Here is a 25,971-nt window from a genome sequence, read left to right as displayed (position 1 = left end):
TTTCTGGAGCCAGCACACGGCCCTGCCACTTCCGTCCTTGCTGGCTTGCTGTCACCTGCAGGGGCCCCTCTGACCATAGGGCAGTTTCTCTACGCAGGGCCCCTCCAATCTTCTCCTGGCTCCCTCCACAGGAGGCTCACTTGGCCTGGTCTTTCATCCCGGCAGGGATTCAGGCTCTAGGTTGGCTCACGCTCAGCCTCTCGCCTCTGCCTGGGTCTGCAAAGAGTTCACCATCATGTTTTTGGAAAGGCTTCCAAGAGCTGGAGGCCAGGTTCACTCAGAGGGTGCACCCTGGGAGTGGGGGCGGAGGGAGGGCAGGGGTGGTGCAGGGACACACCCCTCGGCAGCGAGCCCCGACAGGAGAGGGCGGGCGGGAGGGAGCCTCTGAGCTGAGAACCCCTGGCTGTGTACAGTGCCCACCAAGGGGCCCGCTGCCCCAAGGCCTGCACCCTCTGCAGAGCCTCCTATCTGGATCTTGGCCCTCACTCATTTGTTCCCCAGCCTTCCCATGGGTCACACCCCGTGTTACCTTGAAGCAACCCCCTGACCTGTAGAGAGAGGAACCATTCTCACCTGCCTGGTTCTCCCCACAGAGCAGCCCAGGGTGTCCTGGTTCCACTCACTCAGCCTCCTCTCCATCCCTGCCCCCACCGGCCCAGGGCCGCCTCTGTGCCCAGGCATCACAAGCCAGGGCCGATGTTGCTTGGCTGAAGTAGCTCCAGAACAGAGGTCCTTGTTCCCACATGAACTGCCCCCTGCTCTGCCCAGAGTTACTGATTCTGCCTTCTCCTCATGCCGGATGACCCACCATGAGAACTGTGGGCTGGCACACCTCTTTCAAAGACAGATGCCCTGCCAAGTGGGGGGTAACTCTGTGGCCAGTGTCTTCTACACCTTCATGTGGATTAGCACAAAGAACCAGCTCTCTCCTAGTAACTGGGTCAGATCATCAGAGGGTGGGGGATCGAGTGAGAGTTTTGAAGGTTGGGGGGTGAGGGTGGGTGACTTGGGAACACAGAGTAATTCCCAGTTGGGCAGGCCCCAGGGGGGAGAGGAATTTGAGCTGTGAATGAAGAGCATGGAAGTACCCAGAAAAAAGTGGACAGTAAGTGCCTGTTTCACTGCCCTCCACAAAAATGGCCAACGCGGAGTGAGGACAAGCCAGGGCTGCAGACACTGAGGGTGGTTCGTAACTTCCCCAGGGTCCCCATCACCTGGCCAGAAGCTCAAAGCTTAGACAGTCAATGTCCTTAGTGTGGAGTGGGCACAGAGGACACACGGGCACACACACAGTCTCAAGGAAAACACAGCAATGCCCAGAAACCCACCCCAAACACGTGTCCCTAGCCAAGGAGGCTGCGCTAATCAGCAGGAGGGGGCAGATCAAGCCCACTTCCTTTTATTGCAACTTCTACCCTTCTAGAATTTCTCCTCCTCTGCAGGTCCAGGCCACAGAGACATTAATCCCTATTCAAATGAGCCTTCCAGGTTCTTCCTCCATTAGGAAAAAAAAAAAAAAATCTCTCAAAACACCCCAAAGCGAGGCTCCAAAATCCTGGCAGCAAGCAGTGTGCACAGTCCCGGGAAGAGAGGGAGAGGGCTGTGGGCCTCACCTGGCCTCTCTTGTTGGAAGGCAGAAATGCGACCCTGCCTTCCCTCCTCCGCCTGCTCCCCTCTCCCTGCAACAGCTTTCATAAACAGTGATTACTTCAGTCCTGTGAATTGTCCAGTCAGGGTGACGGGGTGGGAGCCAAGGGCTGGAGCGTGGAGCTCAGATCTCCGAGGAAAGCAGCCCTCCCTTCCCTCCTCCGCCTGCCCGCTCCAGGTGGGAGTTGAGGAGGAGGGCACGGCTCTGGCTGAGACCAGGGATGACAGAAACATTTTCCCAGCAGCCAGATGAGTGCAGAGCCCTAGTGGGGGAGGGGAGGGAGGCAGAGCTTGCTGACCTGCTCGGAGGTGGGGTCACCCTACCTACATGCCAGGAATTTGGGCCTCTCCAAAACTCTTCTGCCTCCAAATCAAGAGCCCTGAAATTGTAGCTTTGGGGATTAGCCTCGGGCTGCCTCTCTGGTTAAAATAGGCTGGCATATTGAGGACAGCATGGAGTGTTAGTCAACTTGTCTTTGATAGGAGATATTTGGGAAATAGGGGTTAAATGAATGAACACGTGAGTGAAGGACACTGCAGCTCCTGGTAGAAATCGAAGTTGGGGCAGAAAGCTCTGGGTGTTTCAAGGGAAGCAGGTGGGGATGCCACCAAGAGAGCGGAGAGAAGGGGTACCAGGTCAAATTCTGCCATGTCACTGTTGTGCCCTGGGCCAGCCAGGGCTGCAGGGGGCCTTTCCTCAAAGAGCAGGACTCTATTATCAGCCACTCCAGATACACTACCCCCCTCGGAGAAGTTGGGACAATCGTCCTCTGGGAAGGTGATACTCAGAATTGCTTTAGCTCAACCGCAGGAACCATCTACTCAGGGGATATCCAAATTTTTTTACAGTTGTAGGAGCCCCCTTGTTACAAATAAGATTTTGTGCAAAAACAGACCCACACAGAACTGCTTGGGATCAGCTCAGTGAATCCCTTTAATGAACGTCAAACTAGGGGTGCCTGTGTGGCACAGTCAGTTGCGCATCTGACTCTTGGTTTCAGATGGGGTCATGATGCGGGGTTGGGATCTCTGAGTCACAGGATCAAGCCCTGCATCAGGCTCCACGTTCAGCTCTGTCTTTCTCTCTGCTCTCTCTCTCACATCAATAAATCAATCTTAAAAAAGAAAATAGAACACCAATCTAATCCAGCTTCTCATGCTGAAAAAGTAAATCAAGGTCCAAAGAGGTCAAGCTGTGTCCTCATTCTCCATTACAACCACCTTTCAGGCAACTGGACTCCTCTTCTGTTCTTCCCGAGTGGGGCCTGGGACGCCTGTAATCTTTTAAAAGGTTTCATAGGTCATTACCTCTAATAGGTTTAGGAATTGCTGCATGAAGCATTGGCTTGAAGGTGAAGAGTAAATTAGTAGCAGAGACTGAGCCCAGCAGCTCTTGGAGTCACACAGACCAAAGTCGATGACAATGATTTCACAGAAGCTACTGGAAAGGATTTCTAGTACTGAGGTTGGCTTGTGTTGAACATGGTGCCCCAGAATGGCCACTGACGAAGCCCTCAGTATGTTCTGGTGAACAGGTAATTTTTTGTCATCTTTGGGAGTCTCTCAGGCTGGGCGCGTTTCCCTGTCCCTCTCAGCTCAAATTTGTCTTTGTGAGGAGTCTTACCCCAAGTCAGTCCCACAGGTATGGAAATGGGGTAAAATGATTATATCCTGGAGCTGAACTGCCAGCAGGAAATGGAGCGCTCAGCTACATCAAGCCATTCTGGATGAATCAGTGGGGCTTGCCAGCGACTCAAGGCCCCAAAAAGAAAGGAAGGAGGTAGCCTTGGATTGCCTCGCTGTCACTGGCTACGATGTGAAGGCTCGCCAACAGCTTCCTTTGTGGTCCCAAAGGGGTCACTCCACAGGATGAAAACATCAGGATCTCGACTAAGTCCCCACTCAAAGACCCAAACATTGAACAATGTGTCTAAATTCACTTCCATTAGGCCCATTTCTTCCCTTCCCAGGTCCTGGCTTTCCACTAGCAGCAGCCTTAGCTGGGAAGAGTGGGCTGAGGGAGTGGGTCCTGCTGCCAGCGCTCTGGAGCATTCGAGCATTCCTTAGGAAAACAAGGAGAGCACCAACCCCTGAGTCATACCATGGGAGCTGTCCTATGGAAACACAGACGAAAAACCTGAAGAGAACTCGGGGACATACAGAGGAACCATCAGCCAGGCAGAATGACCAAGAAGTTGAGACGGCTCTCCCTACAAGTATGGCAAGCCAATGCGGCTGTGGGGATCCAGAACATTGCCTGGGTGTTGCCTCTCGGAGCACACCAACCCTCAGAAGATGTGCCGGCTCTAATAAAAAGGCAGATATTATCAAGTGTTAGCAAAGTGGTGAGAGACTGGGGTCCTCATATATGGGCTGGTGGGAATGTAAAATGGCTCCATGAGGAACAGTATGGTGGTTTCCCAGAAGGTAACATGTGGAGCCACCGTATGACCTGGCATTTCCAGGGTTAGGTAAACACCCTAGAGACATGCCAACCTACGTCCACACGAAAACCTGGACGTGAATGTTCGCGGCAGCGTCATCTACAAGAGCCACACGTAGAAACGACCCAAACATCCAGCCACTAAAGAATGGAGACATAAAATGTGGTCTTACCCATAGAAGGAGTGTCATTCCCAAATAAAAAGCCATGAAGTACTGATACATACTACGAGTGCATGTGCCCTAAAAACACGCAATGGGGAAGAAGCCAGTCACGAGAGGCCACGTGTTACATGATCCGGTTCATACAAAATGGCCAGAGGGGGCAAATCTCTTTAGAGACAGGAAGTAGACGATCGGTGACCTAGAACGTGGAATGGGGAGAGACTGCTAAATGGGGACCGAGTTCTGCTTTGCAGGACGAAAGTGTTCTAAAACTATTGGTGGTGACGGCTGCACAGACGTGAATATACTAAAAGCCACTGAATTGTACAACTTTAACTGAGTGACTTGTATGGCCCATTCACTATATCTCAATAAAGCTGTTATTTTTAAAAACCTAGAGGGACGCCTGGGTGGCTCAGCTGGTTAAGCGGCTGCCTTCGGCTCAGGTCATGATCTCATCGTCCTGGGATCGAGTCCCACATCGGGCTCCTTGCTCAGCAGGGAGCCTGCTTCTCCTTCTGCCTCTGCCTGCTACTCTATCTGCTTGTGCTCACTCTCACTCCTCTCTCTCTCTGACAAATAAATAAATAAATAAAATCTTTAAAAAAAAATAAAAAATAAAAACCTAGAAAATTTCCCAATACCTAGGTTCTGCTTAACAGACGCATCCTCTGCTCGACTTCCCCAAGGCTTAAGGAAGGCAGGCACCAACAAAAGCTGGGGTCACTCTCCCCTCGCCAGTGGCCTTGACCCGTAATTCACAACAACCAACAGGCCAACCTGTTCGCTCCAGAAACAACTTAACAGGATTGTCAGCCAGGATCCATAGCCAGAAAAGAAGGAGCCCTGGGAAAAGGAGTGTGCCAAGTTCAGTTCTGTGATATCATTTGGGAGGGTCACGTGTACATTTGCTTCTGGTTTGTATCTAATTTGAAAAAGCCGACCTAGATTGTGTACTGTATTATTAGGCAATTTTTCCAGCTTGGAGTCTCGGTGTTGCTCCACACGATTTGTTCAGAGGATGAACTCACTTCTCTGCTGATGCAGAAACATTCCGCCCCAGGTTGCTGTCCCAGGATGGGCAGGCTTGGCACAGCCAGCTTTCCTATTCCGTCCTCCATGAGGATGCAAGCCAGGCCACCATGGGGAAAGAGCTCTTACCCCACAGGGGAAGCTTCCCTCTCGCTAGCTGGCCTCCTGCATGGTGGAGGGGGCGCAGGGGAGACCGTGAGAGGGCAGGGGGCAGAGCCGACTGGTACTCTCCCAGGCAAGGCACCGACAGAGGGGGCTTCCCTATGGAACAAAAGGGAGTTCGAAAGAAGACAGCCCACATTCCTCTTTTTCTAAATACAGGCTCAAGATGTGCAGCGGGAAAGTTAAATTATGTGGCAATTCTCAAAGTCATCCACTAAAGATAAACTCTCCCTTCACAGGAATTACTCATCTCACTCCATCATGAAACCTCGGGGTCTATCACTATTCAAATTTATTGAGCAATGACATGCAGAATGTATTGTATAAAGGACCTGTTTCATCACCCCATTCCCCAAGCTATTTCTTTTTTTTTGTGCTAAGTCATGAGAAGTCTGGCAAGTTAAAAACCAAAACAAAAACTAACAAGGACGCATGTGCACGCGTTAAAACACACACACGCACACAAACACACACAAAGATGGGAAAAAAATTCCTTCGTGGAAGTTACTATGAGGCAGGCAGCTTCAGAAAGGAAAAACACAATCTCTGACTAATATGAAGGAGACTTCAAATTGCTCTTGGCAACAGTCTCTCAGCCCCAGATTCCCCTCCCTCTATTCATCTCTGCAGTTCCCAGCCAAAGGAAAATAAAGTGAACAGCTCTCTCCCTGGCCCAGCCCAGAAGACTGAGTAAGGGCTGAGCAGACAAACATCCCCGTGCAAATGCACACCTGTGTAATTGCTACAAACACGGGACAGCCAGTGGGGTGCTCACTGCCCTTACTGGGCTGATAATCTCAGATCAGGAGAAAATGCCTTTATCCGGGCACTCTGACATCAAAACAGAATGCAATGTGATCTTGTGACCCCCCAAACACAAGATATTTTCTAAAGGGGACGGGAGAGGGAGAAGGAAGAAGAAAAAAAAAGTCCTCCCAGAAGTGCCTGTGTCAGTTCCAAAGAAGGAAGGCCCCAGAACATTACTTGGAGGGGTTTGGCTTCAAGGAAAGATTTATCAGTTCACCTTCCTCACAAAAATGATAGTTAATTTTAGAGGTAGTGATCTTACACCTATTATACCATTCAAGATGGAAGGACAGGTAACAGGCCAAATGTCCTAGAATATTTATGGCTGTTCTGTCCCAAAGATTCATCTGCCACCATTTTATTAGGACAGATATGTCAGGTCAGCTAAAATGGAGATGGACAGGGGCATCAGGAAATGGCCCTGAAGTGCGGGTACAAGCAAGTGGAACAGGGTCTTTGGCATTGAGCCCCGAAACGCCCTGGCAGGCTAGTGTGGGCTGCTCCGAGAATTACAGATGGCCTAGAGACATGGGTTCTAGTGCTGGCTTTGCTACCAAGTCCTGTGAACACGGATGAGCCTCCCCAGTGGTTGGATGAGGGCTGTAAGCACAGCTCTGGCCTTCTGTGTGTGTGTGCGTGTGTGTGCGTGTGTGTGTGTGTGTGTGTGTGTGTGTGTAAAGCGGCTGATGCCTCAGGACAGTGATGCTCTGAGGGCAGTTCCCACGCTGTTGGCCCTGCTCCAGAGAGGGGCCAGTCCTCCTGGAGGCTGCATGGGGCTCCTGACATCTCCAGCTGGGACGTGCCAAAACTAAAAGCCCATCTTGGAACCCACAACCGTGAACTGATCATCGCAGCTGCAGGGGTTCAAAAAGCTGTGTGCCTACTGTGTACCTTCCACAGGTCCGCTAGGGCCGCGGATGAGTCCTTGTGACTGCAGCATGGGGACAGGCCAGCTTTCCAGCCGTCCACCTGCCTCCTCACCCAGGCCTCCTGCCATTCCTCCTTCTCCCACATATGGTCTCATTAAATCCGTTCAATCAAATAAATAAATAAATCCAGTGAGTCCCCACTAAAGGATGAGTCACTGCCATTCCCACTGACAGAGCCCCGGGACCCGGTTGGACTTCACCTGCTGAAGTCCTTAGCCCTTAACGCTTCGCAACGTGCCTGGAATCACACATTAGACGACACAGTAGTTGTTGAATAAATGACAGACTGAATGGAAAGAAACTAAGGTTCAAAACAGTTACTACTGTTAACACTTACACACAATTTGTGCTGTGCTATAATGATATCAGGGGATTCCTGCCTTCCCTAACTGAAGTGTAAGATTCTAAAGGCTGTAGGTGTAATGGGCTGCTTTGACTCCTGGCTCGGTCACTGACAAGCTGGACTTAACCCCATTAAGCCTTAGTTTCCACATCTGCAAAGTGGGACTAGTGGTTATCTGATGAGGGATGTGGGTTACAGGAGATAATGTGTGCCAAGCACAGTCTGGCACCTGATCTCTGAATGTCCCATCTCCTCCTTCCCTGCCATGTACCCTCTGGTTTACTCCCAGCACTGACGCACCACGATAGGCCTTGAGTTCTATGCAACCTCCAGGCCTTTGCTCTTTTGTTCTCCCTCTGCCCCAATATCATTTCCAATCAGAAGCCCTTCTTGACCCTCTGGCTGCCAAAATGCCTGTGATCTGATTGCAAAGGGCCTCTCCTGGCTGTCTGGGGAAGACAACCTACTTGCTACCTAGCTTCACTATTCTGTGTAAGCCTTATCTCTGTGTGGTTGTCCGGAGGTAGGGGCTCAGGCCTGACTCCGGTCTGCATCTCCCCAAGGTCTCTCTCAGAGATGCTGGGTGGGTTCCAAATCTACCAGTTTCATGAAGTTCTGGAAACCAGGCGGGTGTGGCACTGGTGTCCCGTGGATCTGGGTAAGGCGCACTGGACTCAGTAGACCCCCTTGGCCTCAGGCCCTCCTCACCTGTAAAATGCAGATGATGAAGACACCTGCCCTAGGTATGGTAGTTGGGGAGAGTTTAGAAAAGAGTACGAGACATCAGTGCCAAGACAGAGCACTGGCTGACCCCGGCAATTTTAGGGAGAGTGACTTTATTCTCCTTTTCAGCCCAGGTTGGGCTTTAAGGGCGGTAGCCAGGTTACTTTCCTTTCCTGGAGATCTATCCAGAGGGGGTTCCTGGCCCTTCTGATCCCCCAGTTCATCACTGGGTAAAGGAGTGGAGCTTAAACTTGAACCTGGCAGGACCTTCCCCTCCCTTCCCACAAAACCTTCTATCCAATCTGGAGAAAACAGTCTGATTGTTTGAAACACTTCCTTTACATTTTCAAAATTCGGCACTTGGAGGAGGAATTGGAAGGGATATGCCAACAGCCTGCAAATGAATCATGGGAACGGGGCTGCCCCCTGTGAAACCCAGCACCGGGGGTTCAAAGAAAGAGCGCAGTCGTGCCCTGCCCGCCTGCCCACAGCCAGGACAACAGAAGCCAGAAACTCAGGCGGGCAACGAACCGGATGCACCCCGGAGCCCTCACCGCAGGCACGCGGAAAACTGCACCGCACTAGGCACGCTCGGCGAGGGGCTCTTCGCAGAGTGAGTCCCCGGCCAGCCCCGTGACCCGCCGCCGTCGAGCCCCCGCCTCAGCGAACCAGGCGATCGGGAGGGCGACGGCCAGGGCGCCGGCAGGGGTTGGGGCGCACACAGCCGCGCGGGGGGCTCAGAGACCCAGGCTGGACGGCACAGCCGGAGGGAGTCGCCCCGCCCACCTTGCGATCGGGGCGCCGGGAAGGGTCCCCTGCCCACCCAGCTTGGTGGGAGGTTCGAGCCCGAGGATCGCAACGCGACTCCCTACAGCTCGCCCAGGGACTTCTGCCGGTCGCCCCTTTAATTTCTGCTCCTGTCCGGACCTCGACTTCTGCCCGGAGTTGTCGCGGCTCTGGTCTCCCCCTTACCCCCCGAGTTTTGCATCTGACACTGGGGAAGCCTGAGCTTTTTTGGAGGGAGGACATTTAAAGGATCCGCGTCTGTCCGCCACTCCCTTCCGGAGCGGCCCTCGTGCCTCGCAGTCCCCTCTCCCCGCCACCGAAAGCTGCCCACGGGGGTGGCGGGGCTCGGAGCAAGCCCTAAGAGTTGCCTATAGAGTTCCAGAGTCCCTCCCGCGTTCGGCCGGGAGGGACGCGGCCGCGTGCCCCTCTGTCAGCTCGGGGACCCCAGCCCCGGTGTCCCCGGGACCCTCGGTCCGGCCCCAGCGCGGGTTTGAAGTTGCAGCCGGCGCCGCCACTCCCATCCGGACAGTGGGAGCGCACGCCGGGGGCAGGGGGTCCCCGCAGCGCCCAGAAGGGGTCCCCTCCCTACCCGCTTCTGCCGCCCGGCTGTCCCTTCTCCGCCCGGCTCCCAGCCGCCCCGGCCGCCGCACACCCACCTGGCCGCCTCGGGGGCGCCGCGCTCGTGCCGGAGCCGAGTCCTGAGCGCCGCCAGGGTCCCGGGCTGGGGATCCACGCGGCAGCGCTGCTCAGGGGAGCCTGCCGCAGCCGGCGGGAGGTTGTCATTGATTCGCGCTGGGCGAGTTAAGCCATTCCAGGAGTGGTTTTGAGAGAGCACTCCCACCCCTCCCTCCAACCCAAGTATTTGGCAGGCAGCCCCTGTCGTCCACCTGTACTGCTAAGCTCGGGGCAAGGACCAACTTCACCAGCCGCGCTCTGTGCTTCACTTTATCACACGCAGAAGAAACTCTTTCGTAAAGGTAAAGCAGAAATGAAAGCGGGGGGGCGGAGGGGGAATGGAGGGGATCCCCCACCCCCGCCCCTGGGGCTCCTCGATTATTTATTCTCCCTCTACTATTTCACAAAATGCCTTACCACTCATCTCAAATCAGGGCAGCTTTTTATTATTATTGTTTTACTCAATTCTGTGTGTCTTTTATTTTTAGAGGCAATTTTATTTCCATTTGCCTGAAACCCGAGTCCAATAAAATTACTAGAATTATGTTTTCTTCTCAAAGGGTCTTGAGTGTAACTTCACCAAATCAAACACTGCAGGGAGAGCATTCAAGTGGCAAATAAAAAAGAAGAAAGTGCAGGAAGTAAGCACAGAACTGCAGCTCCCTCCCTCCCCGCAGTCCATCTGGGCTTGGCCCAGGTGGAGCCAGGAGGCCTAAAATGGGGGATCCCACTGCCAGGAGCCCCCCCAGCTTCCCCCACTCCCCGCAACAAACATGTCATACAGGCTCTCTGCTGCTTTGTCTCTCCATTCTAAGACTGACTCAGAAATGCCAACCAGAGATCCAACAGTCCACATCTGGGGTGGGCCAAGCACCAGTTACAGAGAGGTGTGGCTGTTCCTTAAAGCCACACACCATACCCTTTTGGAGAACTGCCAGCTGGGGAGGCCCGCCTCCCTCGTTCCAGGAGAACCGTCCTTCACCTGGGGAGGGGGAAATCTTCATTAACCCCTTGGTGTCTATGCTGGCTCTCCTCAGATAAGGAGAAGGAGCCAAGGGGAGCTCTTCTTCCCTGGTGATCAGCGGCCCCCTGTGCCATGGAGAATCAGCATAAAACAAAGGAGCCCAATCAGAGTTCTGGCTGTCTGTGGCCTCTGCCACTCTTCCAAGGGCAGGCCACTAGCTGTAAAGCACCCCAAAGCCAAAGGTAAATCCCACAGGTCCATCAGCCCATGAAGGTCACGAACCCCAGGAAGATGGTTCAGACTAAAATATTTTCTCCAACAGGTGCCCCCTGCCTGAAATTCTAGTCTTAGTGATTCATTCCTTCGTGGGGCACGCCCTGCAGATAGCTTGCAACAGGCAGGCAACATTGCTTTGGAAAGGCAGGAAGGGTCTCTCTCTGTGCTTCCAAAACTGTACATATCCATGGGCAAGGGCAGGAATGGGTTTGTCAGGCGCTCCTTGCTACAGTGGGAGGATCATGAACAGCAGCGTGGGGGGACAGAGAGTCTCGGAGCCAGGGAGGCATGGAATAAAGTGGGGGAGGGGTGAAACATCAGGGAATCAGTCACTGAAGTTCAGAAGGGGAAGCACTTCATCGGGGCAGGTGGACAGTTTCCAAGATTGGGTGACTCCATAGTTTTTTTTTTTTTTTAATCAAAAACCATGTATTCCCGGAACATCCAAACCCAGGAACAAAAAGCCAAATCCCTTTGTCCACAAAGTCACTAATTAAATATCCAGTCATTTGGAACTCATACTCCACTCCCGGACCCGGTAGGTGAAAGTGCCAGTATGGGACCCGGATGGAGTGGTATCAATCCAGTTGTGTTTGCTGTGCGCCGCCCGGAAGAGGTTTACCTCAATGGCCTGGGTGGAGACAGGGTGGGGTGGTGCAGAGGGGCACCCCCCTCAAAGCCTCATGCCTTGTGGGGAGATAGAGCACGGGGGTCGGTCAGTGTGCGGCAGGGCACCTACAACCCTGTAAATGGTCCTTAAGGAGCAGGGCGCTAGTTCTGCTGAGCAGACAAGGAGCCAGGAGAAGACATGAAGACAGGGCTCAAGGAAAGGGCTGCAGGAGGGGGAATGGGCTGGTTGGGATGTAAGTGTTGCTGGGAGCAGGAGGGCCTGTCAGGTGCAGGAGTGAAGGCTTGGGGAGGGGGCAGCTTGCCAGGCGGAGAAGGTTCTCCCAGTGAATGCAACATCAGGCTGGGGTCTGTGTGGTGCGACCAGTTTAGGGATGCAGCTTCTGCTGGGATGCAGCTTCTGGCTGAAAGAGAGAGTGCAGGGCAGGGCCTGCTAGAGAAGGAGGGAGGGAGGGAGGAAGGGAGGGAGAATTGGAGCACCTCTTTCAAACCCAGCTGGAGCTGGATTTGGACCTAGTGGTGGTGGAGGGAGGATGCCAGGAGGGGTGGGGGAGAGCTGCGGTGCCGAGCCCAGCCTGCCCCCAGGCGGCCCCTCCTAGCAGGGCTCCAGCCCCGACCTGAAGGAGTGTCTGAGTAGGCCAGTGGGTGGGGCCAGGGCCCGGGAAGCTGCAGCCAAGAGCCTGGGGGGAGAGCTGGCCACTGGCCAGCCCACTGGCTGGGCCCCGCAGTGGACAGTCAATGTCATTCCTCCCTCCTCCCTCCCCCTTAATCACTGTCTGTGTGTGCCCAGTTGGGGCACACCCTTCGGAAGGGCTCTGGGCAAAAAGTGGGGAGCCCTACCCTAAGGCCCCCTCCAGCCTTGCCTCCTTGTTCTCAGTCCCCGTGCCAGGTGCCTGCTGGGAAAGGGAACAGAAAGGAGTTTCGGAGGGCTGGGGCGGGGGAAGGAGACTTCGGAGGCTAGCACAGCCACCCACAGAAGGGGTTCCAGGCTGGCCAGACTCTAGATCTATTATTGTGCATTTCCTTTTGGTATGTGGCTCCTTCCTAGGCCCTCTTTGCCTCCCCTCCCTCCCTGGCTCGAGCCCCTCCTCCTCTCCCTGCTCTTCCCCTCCCCACCCCCCCCCCCCCCCCCACCCCCAGCCCCTTTTCCTGGGTCAGGTTGATCAGAGCTCTTGGAAACAGGCTGGCTTACAGCCGCCTTGCTTTTCACATCTGCCTCCAAACCCACAAACTCACTCTTGGTCCAGGGAGGATGAAAGCTCCTACTCCAACCACCCAGCATGGCTCAGAAGGCTAAACGGAAGCCCAGGGAGCAAACCGGCTACCGTCTAGACCTCGGTGGTGCCTGCGCATCGGCGGTGATGCAGGCACGCCCGAGGCTTCTGAAGGTGCGTGCACACATACAGACCACCTGTGTGCATGGGTGCAGAGAGGTGGAGATGGATCTGGACCGTGCTCTCCAGAAACAGAAACAGCTAATGTCCACTGAGGGTGTACCCCACCCTCTTCACCTCTGCAACCTCACTATGAGGTAGATACTCTCATGTCCCCATGTTACTGATGGGGAAATGGGCTCACGGAGGTCTCACCACTTGTTCAAGGTCACGGGGCTCAATGAATTGTAAAACGGGACAGGACACCAGGGTCTTCAGAACTCTGGTGCCCAAAGGCTGTTTCTGGGGCTCAGCTCTGGCTCTGTCTAGCTCCTATAGCTGGCTCTCTTAGGAGAAGTTTGCTCTGCTGATGTGTGCCTCAGTTTCTCCAGCTGCTGAACAGGCAGGCTGATGACTTCCTGCACCAGGAGGCTATTATTAGCCAGGAGGAAGCTGAGATGGGGGGGTGGGGGGGACTCTGGTAAAAAGCCCTGGAGCAAGTCTTCCCTAGGGATTTTGCACAGCCCTGGGCCTCAGGATTACTTAAGCCGGAAACCACCCTGGCTGCCTCCCTTTCCAGCCTGCTCTGCACCCCACCCCTGCCAATCCATCCATCTGCAAGTTTAGCTCCAAAATAGATCTCCAGTCCTCTCTCTTCCTGCCACCTCCTCCTCCACTGCCCTTGGCTGGGCCACCATCCCTCTCACCCTGACCTCTGCAGGGACCTCCTCTAGGGTCCCCTTGCTCCCGCTCCTGTCCCACTCCCTCAGCCCAGTACCACGGGGCGCTTAAAATGCCATCCAAACTGTTCACAGTGGCCCTCAAGGCTCAGCAAAATTCCTGCTCCTCTCTCCAAGCTCACCCCTGCCTCCTGCTCCCGTCTCTGCTAAGGTTCCTTTTCCTTCCTGTTGTGGGACTTTGCATGTGTGGATTCCTTGGCCTGACATGCTCTCCCTGTGTCTTGCAGAAACATACCTCCTCAAATAAGCCCTCCTTGAGCACCACAGATAAATTAGAAACCTCCCCACTGTCATCCGTTTCAGACCTGCCATCAAAGCACTCAGGCAACTTGCATACTTTTATTTAACTGCCTGCCCTACTGGGTTGTTTTTTGACTGTCCCTCCCTCTAGAATAGAGGCTGCTTGTGGGCAGGGACCCCATGTGTTCTTTTCACCGTGTGTACCTGGTATGCGGTAGGCCCCTGGCAAATATGTGGGGGACAAAGTTTTGTTGCGAGAACCCCAGATCTGGTAAACAAGTAAAATGCGTCTAGTCCTCCCTCTGTCACTGCTGGGCTGTGTACCCACAGGGATGTCACCCACCTCCCTAGTCCTCAGCTTTGCCCTCTGTAAGTGGGGACAATGGAGGAGAAGAGAGGATGACCCAGAACTTCCCCAGGTCTGGTGCTCCACAGTTGGGTTGGCGTTCATCCTCCACGCACTTGCAGGTGCCGATAAATGGACAAGAAGAGAATCCCGGGGGCGCCTGGGTGGCTCAGTGGGTTAATGCCGCTGCCTTCGGCTCAGGTCATGATCCCAGGGTTCTGGGATCGAGCCCCGCATCGGGCTCTCTGCTCAACAGGGAGCCTGCTTCCTCCTCTCTCTCTCTCTCTCTCTGCCTGCCTCTCTGCCTACTTGTGATCTCTGTCTGTCAAATAAATAAATAAAATATTTAAAAAAAAAAAGAAAATAAATGTTAAAAAAAAAAAAAAAAAGAAGAGAATCCCGGCCTTGCTGTGCTTTGGGTGGCTTCGAGAAGGTTCTGCCTGTGTGGTCGGTCCCGCTGACTTATTTTAGACAAGTCAGCCTGTGAGAACTTCACATGCTCAGGACCGAGACAGACCGTGGCCGTTGCACACGCAGCCATGCAAGCATGGAAATGGGGGCTTGTACCGAGAAGGCAGTTACCTCGGTGAGGACCAGCACCAAGTAGGGGCTGATCTTATTGCGGGGGGGGGGGGGCTTCCTCCCCAGCAGCCAGGTGCCCACAGCACTGGCTCTGCGACCAGACCTCCGATGACATCAACATCTATGTCTACACATAGGGGGCTTTCCCTTCCTGTGACTTTTACACCTGCTGCCCTACTGGGCCTCCACAACAACCCTGGAGAGTACAGCAAGAAGGGATTTTTATTCCCACTTTGCGGAGGAGGAAACTAAGACCTGGATCAGAAACAGTGAGTGAGTGGCAGAATGGAGATTTCTCAGATTTCTTTGAAATATATACACATATATAAAGAAAACTAGAGTTTTTCTTCTCTATGTATGTTCATATATATATATATATTTCTCTCTATTATAAAGAACATACATTTCTTTCTATATATGGATATACATTTTTAAGAAAATGTGAATATATATGAAATATATTTGAAGAAAATATACATGAAATTCTCCCCAATTCGAGAAAATTCGTGAAAGAGCGGGGAGACAGTCTCTCATAATCACACCACACTAGATAGGAGAGTACCTGTAGTATCATAGCAAGTTGGGGTAGTTAGTCTTAATCTTAGTGTCCCTCCCCTCTCCTCCCCTCCCCTCCTCGATTGCTCTCACCAGAGTCAACAGAGGCTCCATCTAACACCCCACTCTGTGTTTCTTCTATGCTCCACAAACATTTAATTAAAATTTGAGGAAAACTGAGAGAAAACTCAACGCGTCCGGCTGGAACAAGGGGAAAAGGTGGCACTTGGGGACACACCAGTCTCTGCCTACGAGGCCCTGTAGCTTCTCTGCTCTGAGGACAAGCCAAGCCCTCACTATCCTGAGCTCCCTGTTTGTACTATTATCAGAAGGGACTTGTCTGTAATCAGAGGCTCTATCACTTTGATCCGCAGACCAGATTTCACTGAAATATTAAAATGCCGATTTGAATAACAATTCGTAGCTGTTTAGCGTGAAGAACAGAAAAGGAGCCACCAGCTGAATCTATAAGCTACGCTTAACAGCCCTTCCTGTGGTCACAAAGGTTATCCAAATCTGTTGGTTACCAAAGCCACACACACATTCTGCCACCGTGTTTTGGAGGGGGAGCGGTCAGAGCCAGTCATCTAGAACCTACTGGTGGTTTGCCAAACTCCTTGACCAAACTGCCGCTTCTCCAAGCACACGGAGGTAACCCAGAGGAGCAGAGCTGTATGGCCAGCCTAGCCTTTGGCTGCCCGGTTCTGTGGGAGCTGGAAGGTGAGAGGGGGCGCCCAGAGGGTAGGCCCACATACTTGGAGTGGCCTCCTGCTTCTCAGGTGTGCTGAGAGACCAGCCAGAGCTTGTCCTGACCCTGGGCCCTCTGAGGGGAGGTGCAGGCTGAGCACATACTTTTCTCTGAGAAAGCAAGGGGAAAGTACCCTACCTGGCCAGGGCTCAGGGAAGGGCTCAGAGTCTGGCAGGCCCCACAAGACACAGGGTCCCAGCGGAGCCGGAGGGCCCCAGGGCTGCCAGGGCCTTGCCCTCCTCCCAGGTTGTATTGGGCGACACAGTCAGGCACCCAGGAGGGAAGTGCCAAGAGTCTGGGCTCCCCCGGGGGACCGGGGCTCTGGGTAACTGGGCCTGTGGCCTCAGAGCAGGGAGCCTAGAGGGGGAGGAGGGCTCAGCAAGGACATGGCCAAGGGGGCAGCAGTGGGAAAGGGGGCAGCACTAGCAGCCAGGGCTGGAAGTTTCCTCCACCCTCCTCACTCCTTCCCTCCCTCTCTCTCTTCCTTCCCTCCTCTCCTCTCTTCCCTTCTTCCTTCCTTCCCTTCCTCCCTCCCTCCCCTCTTCCCTTCCTCTCCCAGGTCTGCAGTGCCTGTGGGTCTGTGGCCACACTACTCCAGGCTTTGGCTATAAAGTGATGAACACAACCACATCTCTGAGTCCTCATGGGGCCGACCTTCTAGTAGGGAAGGACCATGACCAGACAACCATCTGCTGTGAAGTCAGGTGGGTGAGGCCATCATGGTCTCTCAGCCAGGGCCTTAGTGGGAGCACTCTGTGGCCTCCAGCAGCCTCCTCATCTCCTTGATCCGCACCCTGAGAGACCAGGAGAGCAGGGATTATAGCCCCCAGACAGAGTGAGGAGATGGGGGGATAGGCGGGCTGTGACTTGCCCAGCAGCCCCCCACCCCCCTCCAGTGCTCCCGGCACCCTCCCTTCCCCACAGCACAGTCCCCTATAGACAGAACTACAAAGCAAAACATGTTTCAAGAAGGTATTTATACCCAGAAAACTAAAAATACAAAACAAATCTAAGAACCTCAACCGAGATGTACAAGCAACACCCTGACATGAAGTAACAGCCCCTAAGACAGGAGGCTGTGGGGCCAGACAGCCCTGAGGAGCCGAGGGCTGGCTGTGCTGACCCTGAACGCTAGCCTCCACCCAAGGTCCCTTTAGTGAACATAGTGAATATGGGGCTGTCCCTACAGGGTCGCTGCAAATGTATGAGGGCTCCATTGCCCAACCAGGTCGTTGCTATCCTTTGGGCATAACAAGTACCCACTGGGGGTCCATGTGTCCCTTCTCAGGTGTCTGACCCCGAGGAAGGGTGATGATGGGGATGGGGACGATGACGGCAGGACTGTGTGTGTGCGCACATGGGCGTATATGTGAGTGTGTGGGGCTCTGGGGGTGGGTGTACAGTGTGCAAGGGGACCGGTGAGTGGAAGGACGGGCTACCGAGCTTGCTGCTGCTGGGGAAGGGGCGTGCACCAGAAGCTTCTCTGTTGGAGGAGGGCTCTGACAGGCTCTGACACCCGCCCGAAAACACGTTCTCTAACTGGCTCCAGACGTGCTCGGGCAGAGGCTGGCCTCACCCCTCGTCCTGGTCAGCATGCCACTGCCAGGGGCCACTGGGATAGCCAGGACAGTCCATAGCCCTTCCCTAGGGCCAAACTGGCCAGCCCGAAGGGTCAGCACAGTGACTTCACCCCACTGTTGAGGGTGCCCAGGACCTCCTCCTCGACGCTGGACCTTCTCCATAGGTCAAGGTTAGGTTTGTAGGGTGGACGGGAGAACAGGGCAGGACTGAATGGCCACTGTGAAGATCAAAACAAGGCCTGGCCTCCTACAAGGACCTCATCAAAGGAAAGACTCACTGTTGAGCCCCGAGGGCAGGAAAATAATAATTACGGTCACCACAAGCATTGTGCTGAGAGCTTTGCACCGTGTTATTTGGTTTCGTCCTCAACAGCAAACTGTGAAGTCAGTACATGATTATTCCCCTCCCACAGAATCAGGATTTGAACTCAGGTCACAACGATACCCTCTAAGACCCACTTCTAATCCTGGGGAACTGCCTTAAGCCACTAAGAGGGCTTTGGGGTTTCGAGAGGAGGAGGAGAACCCAGAGTAAGACAGAGGTAAGACTGGGGCTGACGCCTCAGACCCGGCCCGTGACTGAGGCTGTCAGTGCCATGTGGGGCATCCTGAAAGGGACTCCAGATGGCCGTCTGCCCAGTCTGGCCAACAGGCTCGCCGGTTCCAGGACAAATGCCATCCTGGAGCTTTGCCAAAGACTCTGAGCTTCATGGCTGAGGAGAAAAGTAGCCACAGCTTGTGGGCCTCGTGGGAGTTTGGGGTGCCATGGCCGAGACACGGGGATGCCTTTCCAGGTGTGGATTTCCCAACCTCTGCTAGAGTCCCTGGGCAGATGGTTATAATACAGATTCTTGGGCTCCCCACCCCACAGGCCACGTGATCAGGAACTGACCCCCAATCTCCATGTTCAGGCTCCCAGGGGACACAGCCTGAGGGGGCAGAAGCAGCTGCTGGTAGCTGGCGACCGGGTGGTGTGGCCGCACTGTGACGGTCACTGTCACGGGTCCTTCAGGTGTGTGTGTTGGGGGTGGGGGCAGAGAGGAGGAGGAGGTTTTCCAGCTGCTGGATTGCATCTGCATTTAAGCACGTGCTGCTGGACAACCATCTTTAACAGCCACACAGAATGCCAAGGAGCGGCTGCTCCCGTGTGCACGCGGACTCTCGGACTCTCCCGTCTCACGGATAATGTGGGCACGAACATCCTTGCGCATGCTTGCCCTCTATTGTGGGCTTCTGCCTTAGACTGACTTCTCTGGATAAAAAGAATGAGGGGTGTGAAGACTTTCATGGCTCCTCACAGAAGACTGCCATGTTGCGTTTTCCAAGAAAGGTGGCACGTTTGGGCGGGCACCTGCCATGTTCAAGAGTGTCAGGTTCACCATAGCGCTGCCAGCATGGCCCCTCCACCCAACATTTAAAGATAAGGAAACTAAGGCTTCCTTGTTGAAGTGACCTGTGACCTGTCCGGAGCTACACACTCAGTCAAGGCCAGGACCTGGGGAAGAACCGGTGTGTCCTGCCCCTGGTTTCTCATTCAGGGGGCAAGATGTTTCCCCACGGCCAACTTCCTAAGTCTCCCACCAGGCAGGAGGGAAAAACGGTCTGACACTTCGTTCCCTGTCCCCCTGCCCCTCTGTACCAGCTCAGACTTCAGCGGAGCTAGGAGCTCACCTTTCAGTCCTTTGCGTCATTCTTCTGCAGCTAAAACTGGGCCTGCCCCCTCTCTGCTCTAGCTCCACATCCTCAGGGAACTCTCCGATCCCTCCCTCAGAGGAAGCCATCACACACTTGAACCCTGGGTTAGATGCAGATAAGCAGGTGGGGAAAAGGTAGGACAAAGGCGAGGTGACAGCCCGGGGCAGGACGAAGGCCAGCCACACTGGCCAGAGCAGTGGGAGCCTGGTGAGGAAGATAAGATGGGAAGGAGTTGGGGCCCAGCAGGCCAGACAAAGGAGTCCTAAAATGGCGGGGTGTCCTTGAAAGCATGCCTAGCTGCCATCAGCTGCTACTGGGACACGGACTTTTTCCATAAGGAAGTTCTTACATTAGCAGGGGTCCTTACCAGGGTGTCTGGGGGGCATGGGGGGAGGGGTCAGAGGATTCACAAACCCCCAGGTAATCACTATGCAAAATTGTATGAAGATGTGAGCATGTTCCTTTTTCTGGGAAGACAGCCCAGAGAGCTTAACAATTTTCAAAAAAAGTTTATGAACCTCCCCCAAAAGTTCAAAGAATAAAATGCAGATGAAAGGTGGAAGTCATTGAGAAATAAAAACTATTTGTTGTATGATATATATATATAGATTTTTTAACCCATGGAAGGAGAGTGGAAATAATTTCAGGTGGTCCTTCTCAGATAGGTAGCTGAGAGATGGGTGGTTAGATAGATGAATACAAGGAAGGGAGGGAAAAATGGAGGGAGGAAGGAAGGATGAGTGGGAGGGATGGAGGAAAGAGGAAGGTTGGGTGGGAAAGAGGGAGGAAGGAGGAAGGAAGGGAGGAAGAAATTGATCTACATTTAGCAAACAGATGCTGTAAAGAGCCAGTGTTTGTACATCTAAGTTTCTTACTTTCCAGTGCACGCTTGCGAGCCGGTGGAGCAGGCAGGAGACGGTACACCTGGCATGGAGGTGTTCGGTCACTGCCCTCTAAGAATGATCCAAGGCAAACAGAAAACCTTCTCCAAGTGAAGAAGCCAGCTAGTGGGCAAAGGGGATTTGGTTTCACAACTTTTCCAGAACCATCGCTTGCGTAAGATGGGATGCACTTGAAAACAATCACAGCAAGCCCTTCTGGAGCCCTTAGTGGGTGTCCTGCACGGCACTGAGTGCTCTAGGAGGACTATCTTGTTTACTTCTCAGCAGCCCTGGAGGTTTGGGCAGTCCTCTACCTCCCAGTTTACAAGGGAGGAACTGGAGGCCCAGGGATTTGAGGTCACCAGCCCCAAAGCAAACAGCCATAAATGAAACAGGGCACCAGAAGCTAGGTGGGCTAGTCCTGGAGTTGGGGCCCCATACAGCCTTTGAGAGCAGTCATGTCCTGTTCTCCACAATCAGCCCCATCTCCACCTTCCTCCAAAAAACTGGACCCAGAATACTTTAACTCTTCTGTTCTCTATGCCTTTAAAGGGGTAGTTCAGTGAATATACTTCAGTAAGCCAGGCAGATTGTCTACACTTGTTAAAAAAAAAAAAAAAAAGTAACAGTAGTAGTTACAGTAAAAAAAAAAAAAAGAACTAACAGGAGTAGTTACAGTATACCTTCCGTTTACTGAGCATGGAATATGAGTCAGAAAATATACAAAAGTCTTTACGGTCGTTTTCTTAATTGTATCCTTACAACAACCTTCCAAGGTAGCAGTGTGGTCATTTTACAGATAAAGGATCTGAGGTCCAAGGAGGTTTAGATAACTTGCCTGAGGTCAGCTAGTAAGTGGAGGGGGCTGGACTGCACCCACACTCTTTTTCTGCAGCTCTGTCTCTTGCTGGGTAATGCAGAGCACAGAGGTACAGGAGGTAGCTTCCTTGTTAGGGCCTGCTTGATGACTGGAGCATGAAAAAGAGCCTGGGAGCTCACTGCCATAATCAAAGGGAGAGGAAGGAGGAAGGAAGGAAGGAAGGAAGGAAGGCAGACAAGGAGGGAGGGGGAAGGGAGGGAAGGAGGAAGGAAGGGAGGCAGGAAAGAAGGAGGGAAGGAAGGAGGGTGGATGGAAGGGAGGTAGGAAAGGAGAAAGGGGGAGGGGGCAGGGAGGCAGGAAAGGAGGGAGGGAGGGAGGGAGGGAGGGAGGGAAGGAAGGAAGGAAGGAAGGGATAAAAGGAGGCTATGTTTCAGTCAATACCCAGATGATAAATGATCCAAATCTAGAGCTGCAATTTCAAAAGCGCTACAAATAGGGCAGTAGCTCCTGGCCACAGCACTGTGACTCAATCTACCCTGAGTCACTCACTCCAAGTTACACGCGGAGGTATGACCCATGTCTTTTTGGAATTTGGCTATAGTTGCTGAGGCCCAGCTTGGTGCCTTGTGAAAAGTTCTTGGGAAGTCCATGTGAAGGTGTGACTGTTCTCCTTAACTGAAATCAGTGGTCATTTCAGCTCATCTCTTCTCTGGGGTTTTGATCTTGGTTCTGAAAACCATAGGGCCTAGAAAGCATGGCACACAGTGGGCAGGAAAGATAGCCAGCCAAAAGGACAGGGCTGGGAAGGAGGGGTAGATGCACTCATACCTGTGGCTCAGGGTCGCGGCTGGGAAAACCTCAAGGGGAGGGCTGTGACAGCCTTGTCATGTCCAGAGACCGAGCCGGACACAGAACATGAGAAGTCTTTGGGAGCACAGCACACAGCCTGAGTTCTGAGGAAGCAAGCAGGGTCAGGGCTAGGCACGATGCTGGACGTGTGGCTCTGCCACCTGGGCTCCTACCAAGCACGCATGTAAAAGGGTCAGGAGCCTATCTGACCAGTCAAGGCGGGAGGAAACACTGTGGGTTGGATCCCAGGCCCTGACGGGGGTGAGAGGAGCCCCACACAAAGGGCTTAGTGAGCCTTCAGGATACCCAGTCTGGGCCCTGCCCTCTAAGTCCTGGGTCTGTTCTCAGGGGCAGGAGGACGACTGAGCTTGACCAGGGAGAGTGGTGGTGGAGGTTGTGGGGGAGGCAGGCCAGCAGGAGACTGTGGCAAATGACCTCACTCCCAGAACTGCCTTTCTTCCCTGATGGTGAAAGTCCTTTAGCTTGGCCCGTTCACAGAGGGCCACTCTCCCAACTCCAGTCCTCTTGGGTCCGCCATTTCCTTTCATTTCAGAAAATAAAACAGCGTTTCTTAATCTTGAAAGTAATATACACGCATTGAGAACAAATTTATGTGTGTAGGATTCTATTATGATTAAAGGTACTTTCTTCCCACCCTGTTTTCCACACTAGTCATTTTATGGTGAGCTGTTTTCCTCAAGGCAATTGCCCCATCCCCCACCCCACTTCTCGCCATCTCACCTCTGACCATACCTGCAGGTGCCTCTGGCCCACGTCTGTGTACTCAGATTAAGCAAGACACCCTCCAAACCACTGCAAGACCTTCAGGTCCCTTCATGGGAATTGCTTAAAGAGTTGGAAGACGTTTGCATAACAGAAAGTCAGAGACACCCTCCTCCTATGGGACGGTGCTCCCCTCCCTCCCAGCCCCCAAACATGGCAGAGCTGAGCTACCCTCCACCCTGTGCTCTGCTTGCTCCAGCCGGTCCCATGAAGGTGGGAAACTAGAAAACGGTGTAAGTTCGAATTATGCGTAAAACAGGAGCCAAAAGGCCCCCCCCCCCAGTGACATGGGCCCCCCGAGAATGAGTGTTCTAGCATGCATTCTGTGATTTCTTTTGGTTCCATATGGTTTTATTTTCCACTCAGTTCTTGGCTATGTCCCAGGTGGAAGAGGGAGACAATACATGTGGTTTCCCTGCACCCCTAATATTCTTTATTATGTTATACAGACTTTTTTTTTTTGAAATTTTAAATTATTTCCTTCTTGATGCTGTAACATTTGTATGGTCCGGTCATCTTGGTGGGGACAGAGGGATGCTTCTAGATTCTGGGTTTTGCTCCTCTGCCCAGGCTGAGACCCACAGAGCTATGCTAGAAAAAAAAAATCAGAGTTTTGGGTCTTACTTTATCTCCAGTTGAGCTGTGTGACTATAACAGCATTGGAAATGGAAGCAAACTCAGGCCATTAGAACTGCAAGGTTCCTCAGAGGCCCTGCAGACCCACCTCCTCACTCCATCCCCAAGGAAATGGGGTGTGTCTAAGGTTACTAAAGCAACTCTTGGTTAATACGCAAATATCTCCTCCATGGGAGACCTTACGAAATGATGAATTAACAATAACATCCTGGGTAGGATGTGTGCCTTTATTTATTATTATTATTTTTTTAATTTGACAGAGAAATCACAAGTAGGCAGAAGTAGGCAGAGAGGCAGGCAGATAGAGAGGGAGAAGCAGGCTCCCTGCTGAGCAGAGAGCCTGATGTGTCCCAGGACCCTGGGATCATGACCTGAGCACAAGGCAGAGGCTTAACTCACTGAGCCACCCAGGCGCCCCAGGATGTGTGCCTTTATAACTGGTCTTCTTCCCAAAGGATCTGAACCAGTGTACAAATGTGCCCACAGTTCATTGGTAGGTAAACATACGTTAAAAAATAATAATAATAAATAAGACAGGAAAATGAAGCAATAGGAAAATAAGGACGAAAGCGGAGCCAGGCTTAAGAACAGCACCCAAAATGAACACACGCCAGACCTGTGTGCTCAGTCCAGCACAGCCATAGATTTGGTACCCAGAGGAAACACATCAGCCCCCTGGAGCTTCACTTTTCCTGTTCTCAACGACTTCCTGCCTCCCTCCTCAGACATTGGATTGTCTGTCCAATGGGCAAATCCTGCCTAGTAGAATCTTTGTGAGGATCAAGTTAAATCCTGTTTGTAAAAGAAAGCCCTGGAAAAGTACGGTGCACAAAAGGGTCCATCATTTTATTTCCTTGCTGCCTCCTTGTAATGAATTGAGCATTCCTGATTTTCCCAGGCCACCTGAGATGGCCTCCAGGTTTCAGCTGCTGGCGTTGCTCAGATTTTATTCTGTATCCATTCTTAAGAACTCGACCACAGCCGGAACACTAGGTGAGAAACCTTGTAACATTTTTCTGAGCTCAAATGATGCCAATTTCCTCCATCGTAACTTTTCCTCCTTTCCCTGCTTCAGTTGTTGGTGGTGGGGTCGGTAAGAAATTAAGGTACTTGGGAGTAGCAGGGAAGTTTAAGCACCCCTGAGAAAATATGTTTCCTGGCTCAGGGAATGAGTAATGAAGAGGAGAGAACGGAGTGGGGGTGAGGGGTGGGGGGTGGGAGGGGGTTGAGAGGGAGCAAAGGGAGCCCAGTTAGGGGCCTCTCCAGGTGTACTTTGGCAGGCATGACCCCCCTACCTGTCACTCAGAGGGTTTCCCCAGCCTTAATCTTTGGGGTGGAATCATCTTCTGAACCCCAGCCAGAATTTTAGCTGAAAGTTAACTAATGCTTAAGACTGGGCGTGCTATGATTCTAGGGCGGAGTGAAGGCAAAGGAGCCACCAGTTCTGGGGGGAACAGAGCTTTGGGGGTTGCAGCTGGCTTCCCCCATGTGGCTTTTGCCATACTCACCAAGGAGAGCTGTTCAATAAATGAGGGCATTTATAGCAAGAAAAGTATATAAATACCATAATAAAAGAAATATTATATATGTAACAACTACAGAGTATTTGTATTTGGTTGAACTACAGAGTGTTTGGTTGGGGATTGAACATGAGAAGGTCCCAATGGGCAAAGGGGGTCCAGCATTCTTCATGGGCAGTCACTGTTCCCTCATGCCTTTGCTGCCTGCCGGAGCCTGCTACCCCATGGAGGATAAACAGGCCAGGGGGTGAGTCAACCCGGGCTGGGAATGCGGTCAGATAAGAACCAGCCCTCTGCTCTGTAGAGCCCTTCACACCTCCCAAAGCTACTGTTTGAGGGGTCCATGTGGGCTTACGATTATCTCCATTTTATAGATGAGGAAACAGATCTGAGCTGGTTAAGTTTTTTTTGTCAAAACATCAAAAATCTGGTCATCCCAGCAGAAAGGCCGCCTGGAATCCTAGAAGGGAGTGTGGACTCTGGCTAGAACCTGAATCTTGGCTCTGGGATCACTCACTGTGTGACCTCGGGCCAAGTTCTCTCTCTCTCTGCCTCAGTTTCCTGGTCTGTAAAAGGTATTGGGCGGGTGACCTGAGCCAATACTTGTGAAGTGTTTAGAAGAGTCCCTGGCACTTATAAGGTGCCATAGCAGCATGTTAGATACCCCCAAAGCCTGACTCTGTAACCCTCAAACCGGAATAGAACAATGGCAAGATCGAAGTGTACGTGCACTACCCCTGCAGAAGAAATTCTAATTCTGCTCAGTGTTGGCCAAGAGGCATCGCTGGGGGTGGAGAGAGGGGCTAGACAGGATCAGGGTGGGGAGCGGGGGCCTTCCCCAAAGCCCGGGGACAGTCCCGCTTCCTTTCCCTCCGAAGCCTTTGCCAAGGAGGAATGCACGGGCTCGATAAACCTGTGCCAAGCAGGAACAAGATGGTATCTGGGCCGGACGAGCTGACGAGTTCAATATGCCCAGGTTCCCAGCAGGAGCAAACACCAGCTCCCCTCTTGGCCCTCCTTCTCCTTCTCTTTGCTTTGGTGGATT

At 52.9% G+C, this 25,971-nt stretch overlaps 1 protein-coding gene across 2 annotated transcripts in view; it reads right to left on the bottom strand.

The window, feature by feature from the left end:
* The window catches only part of ZBTB7C (zinc finger and BTB domain containing 7C), a 341,438-nt gene that overhangs the window by 96,201 nt on the left and 219,266 nt on the right, over nt 1–25,971 (bottom strand). Inside the window, exon 1 of one of the 2 annotated variants that reach the window (XM_047698043.1) lies at nt 9,693–9,838. The exons of the other annotated variant lie outside the window; for it this stretch is intronic. The gene's annotated coding sequence lies outside the window, so the exon portion shown is untranslated. Of the gene's footprint in view, nt 1–9,692; nt 9,839–25,971 lie in introns of those variants that run through there. 2 annotated transcript variants of the gene reach the window in all.

Source organism: Lutra lutra, chromosome 12 (assembly GCF_902655055.1).
Source record: "Lutra lutra chromosome 12, mLutLut1.2, whole genome shotgun sequence".
Taxonomy (NCBI): domain Eukaryota; kingdom Metazoa; phylum Chordata; class Mammalia; order Carnivora; family Mustelidae; genus Lutra; species Lutra lutra.
This window is presented reverse-complemented; position numbering and strand designations above follow the sequence as displayed.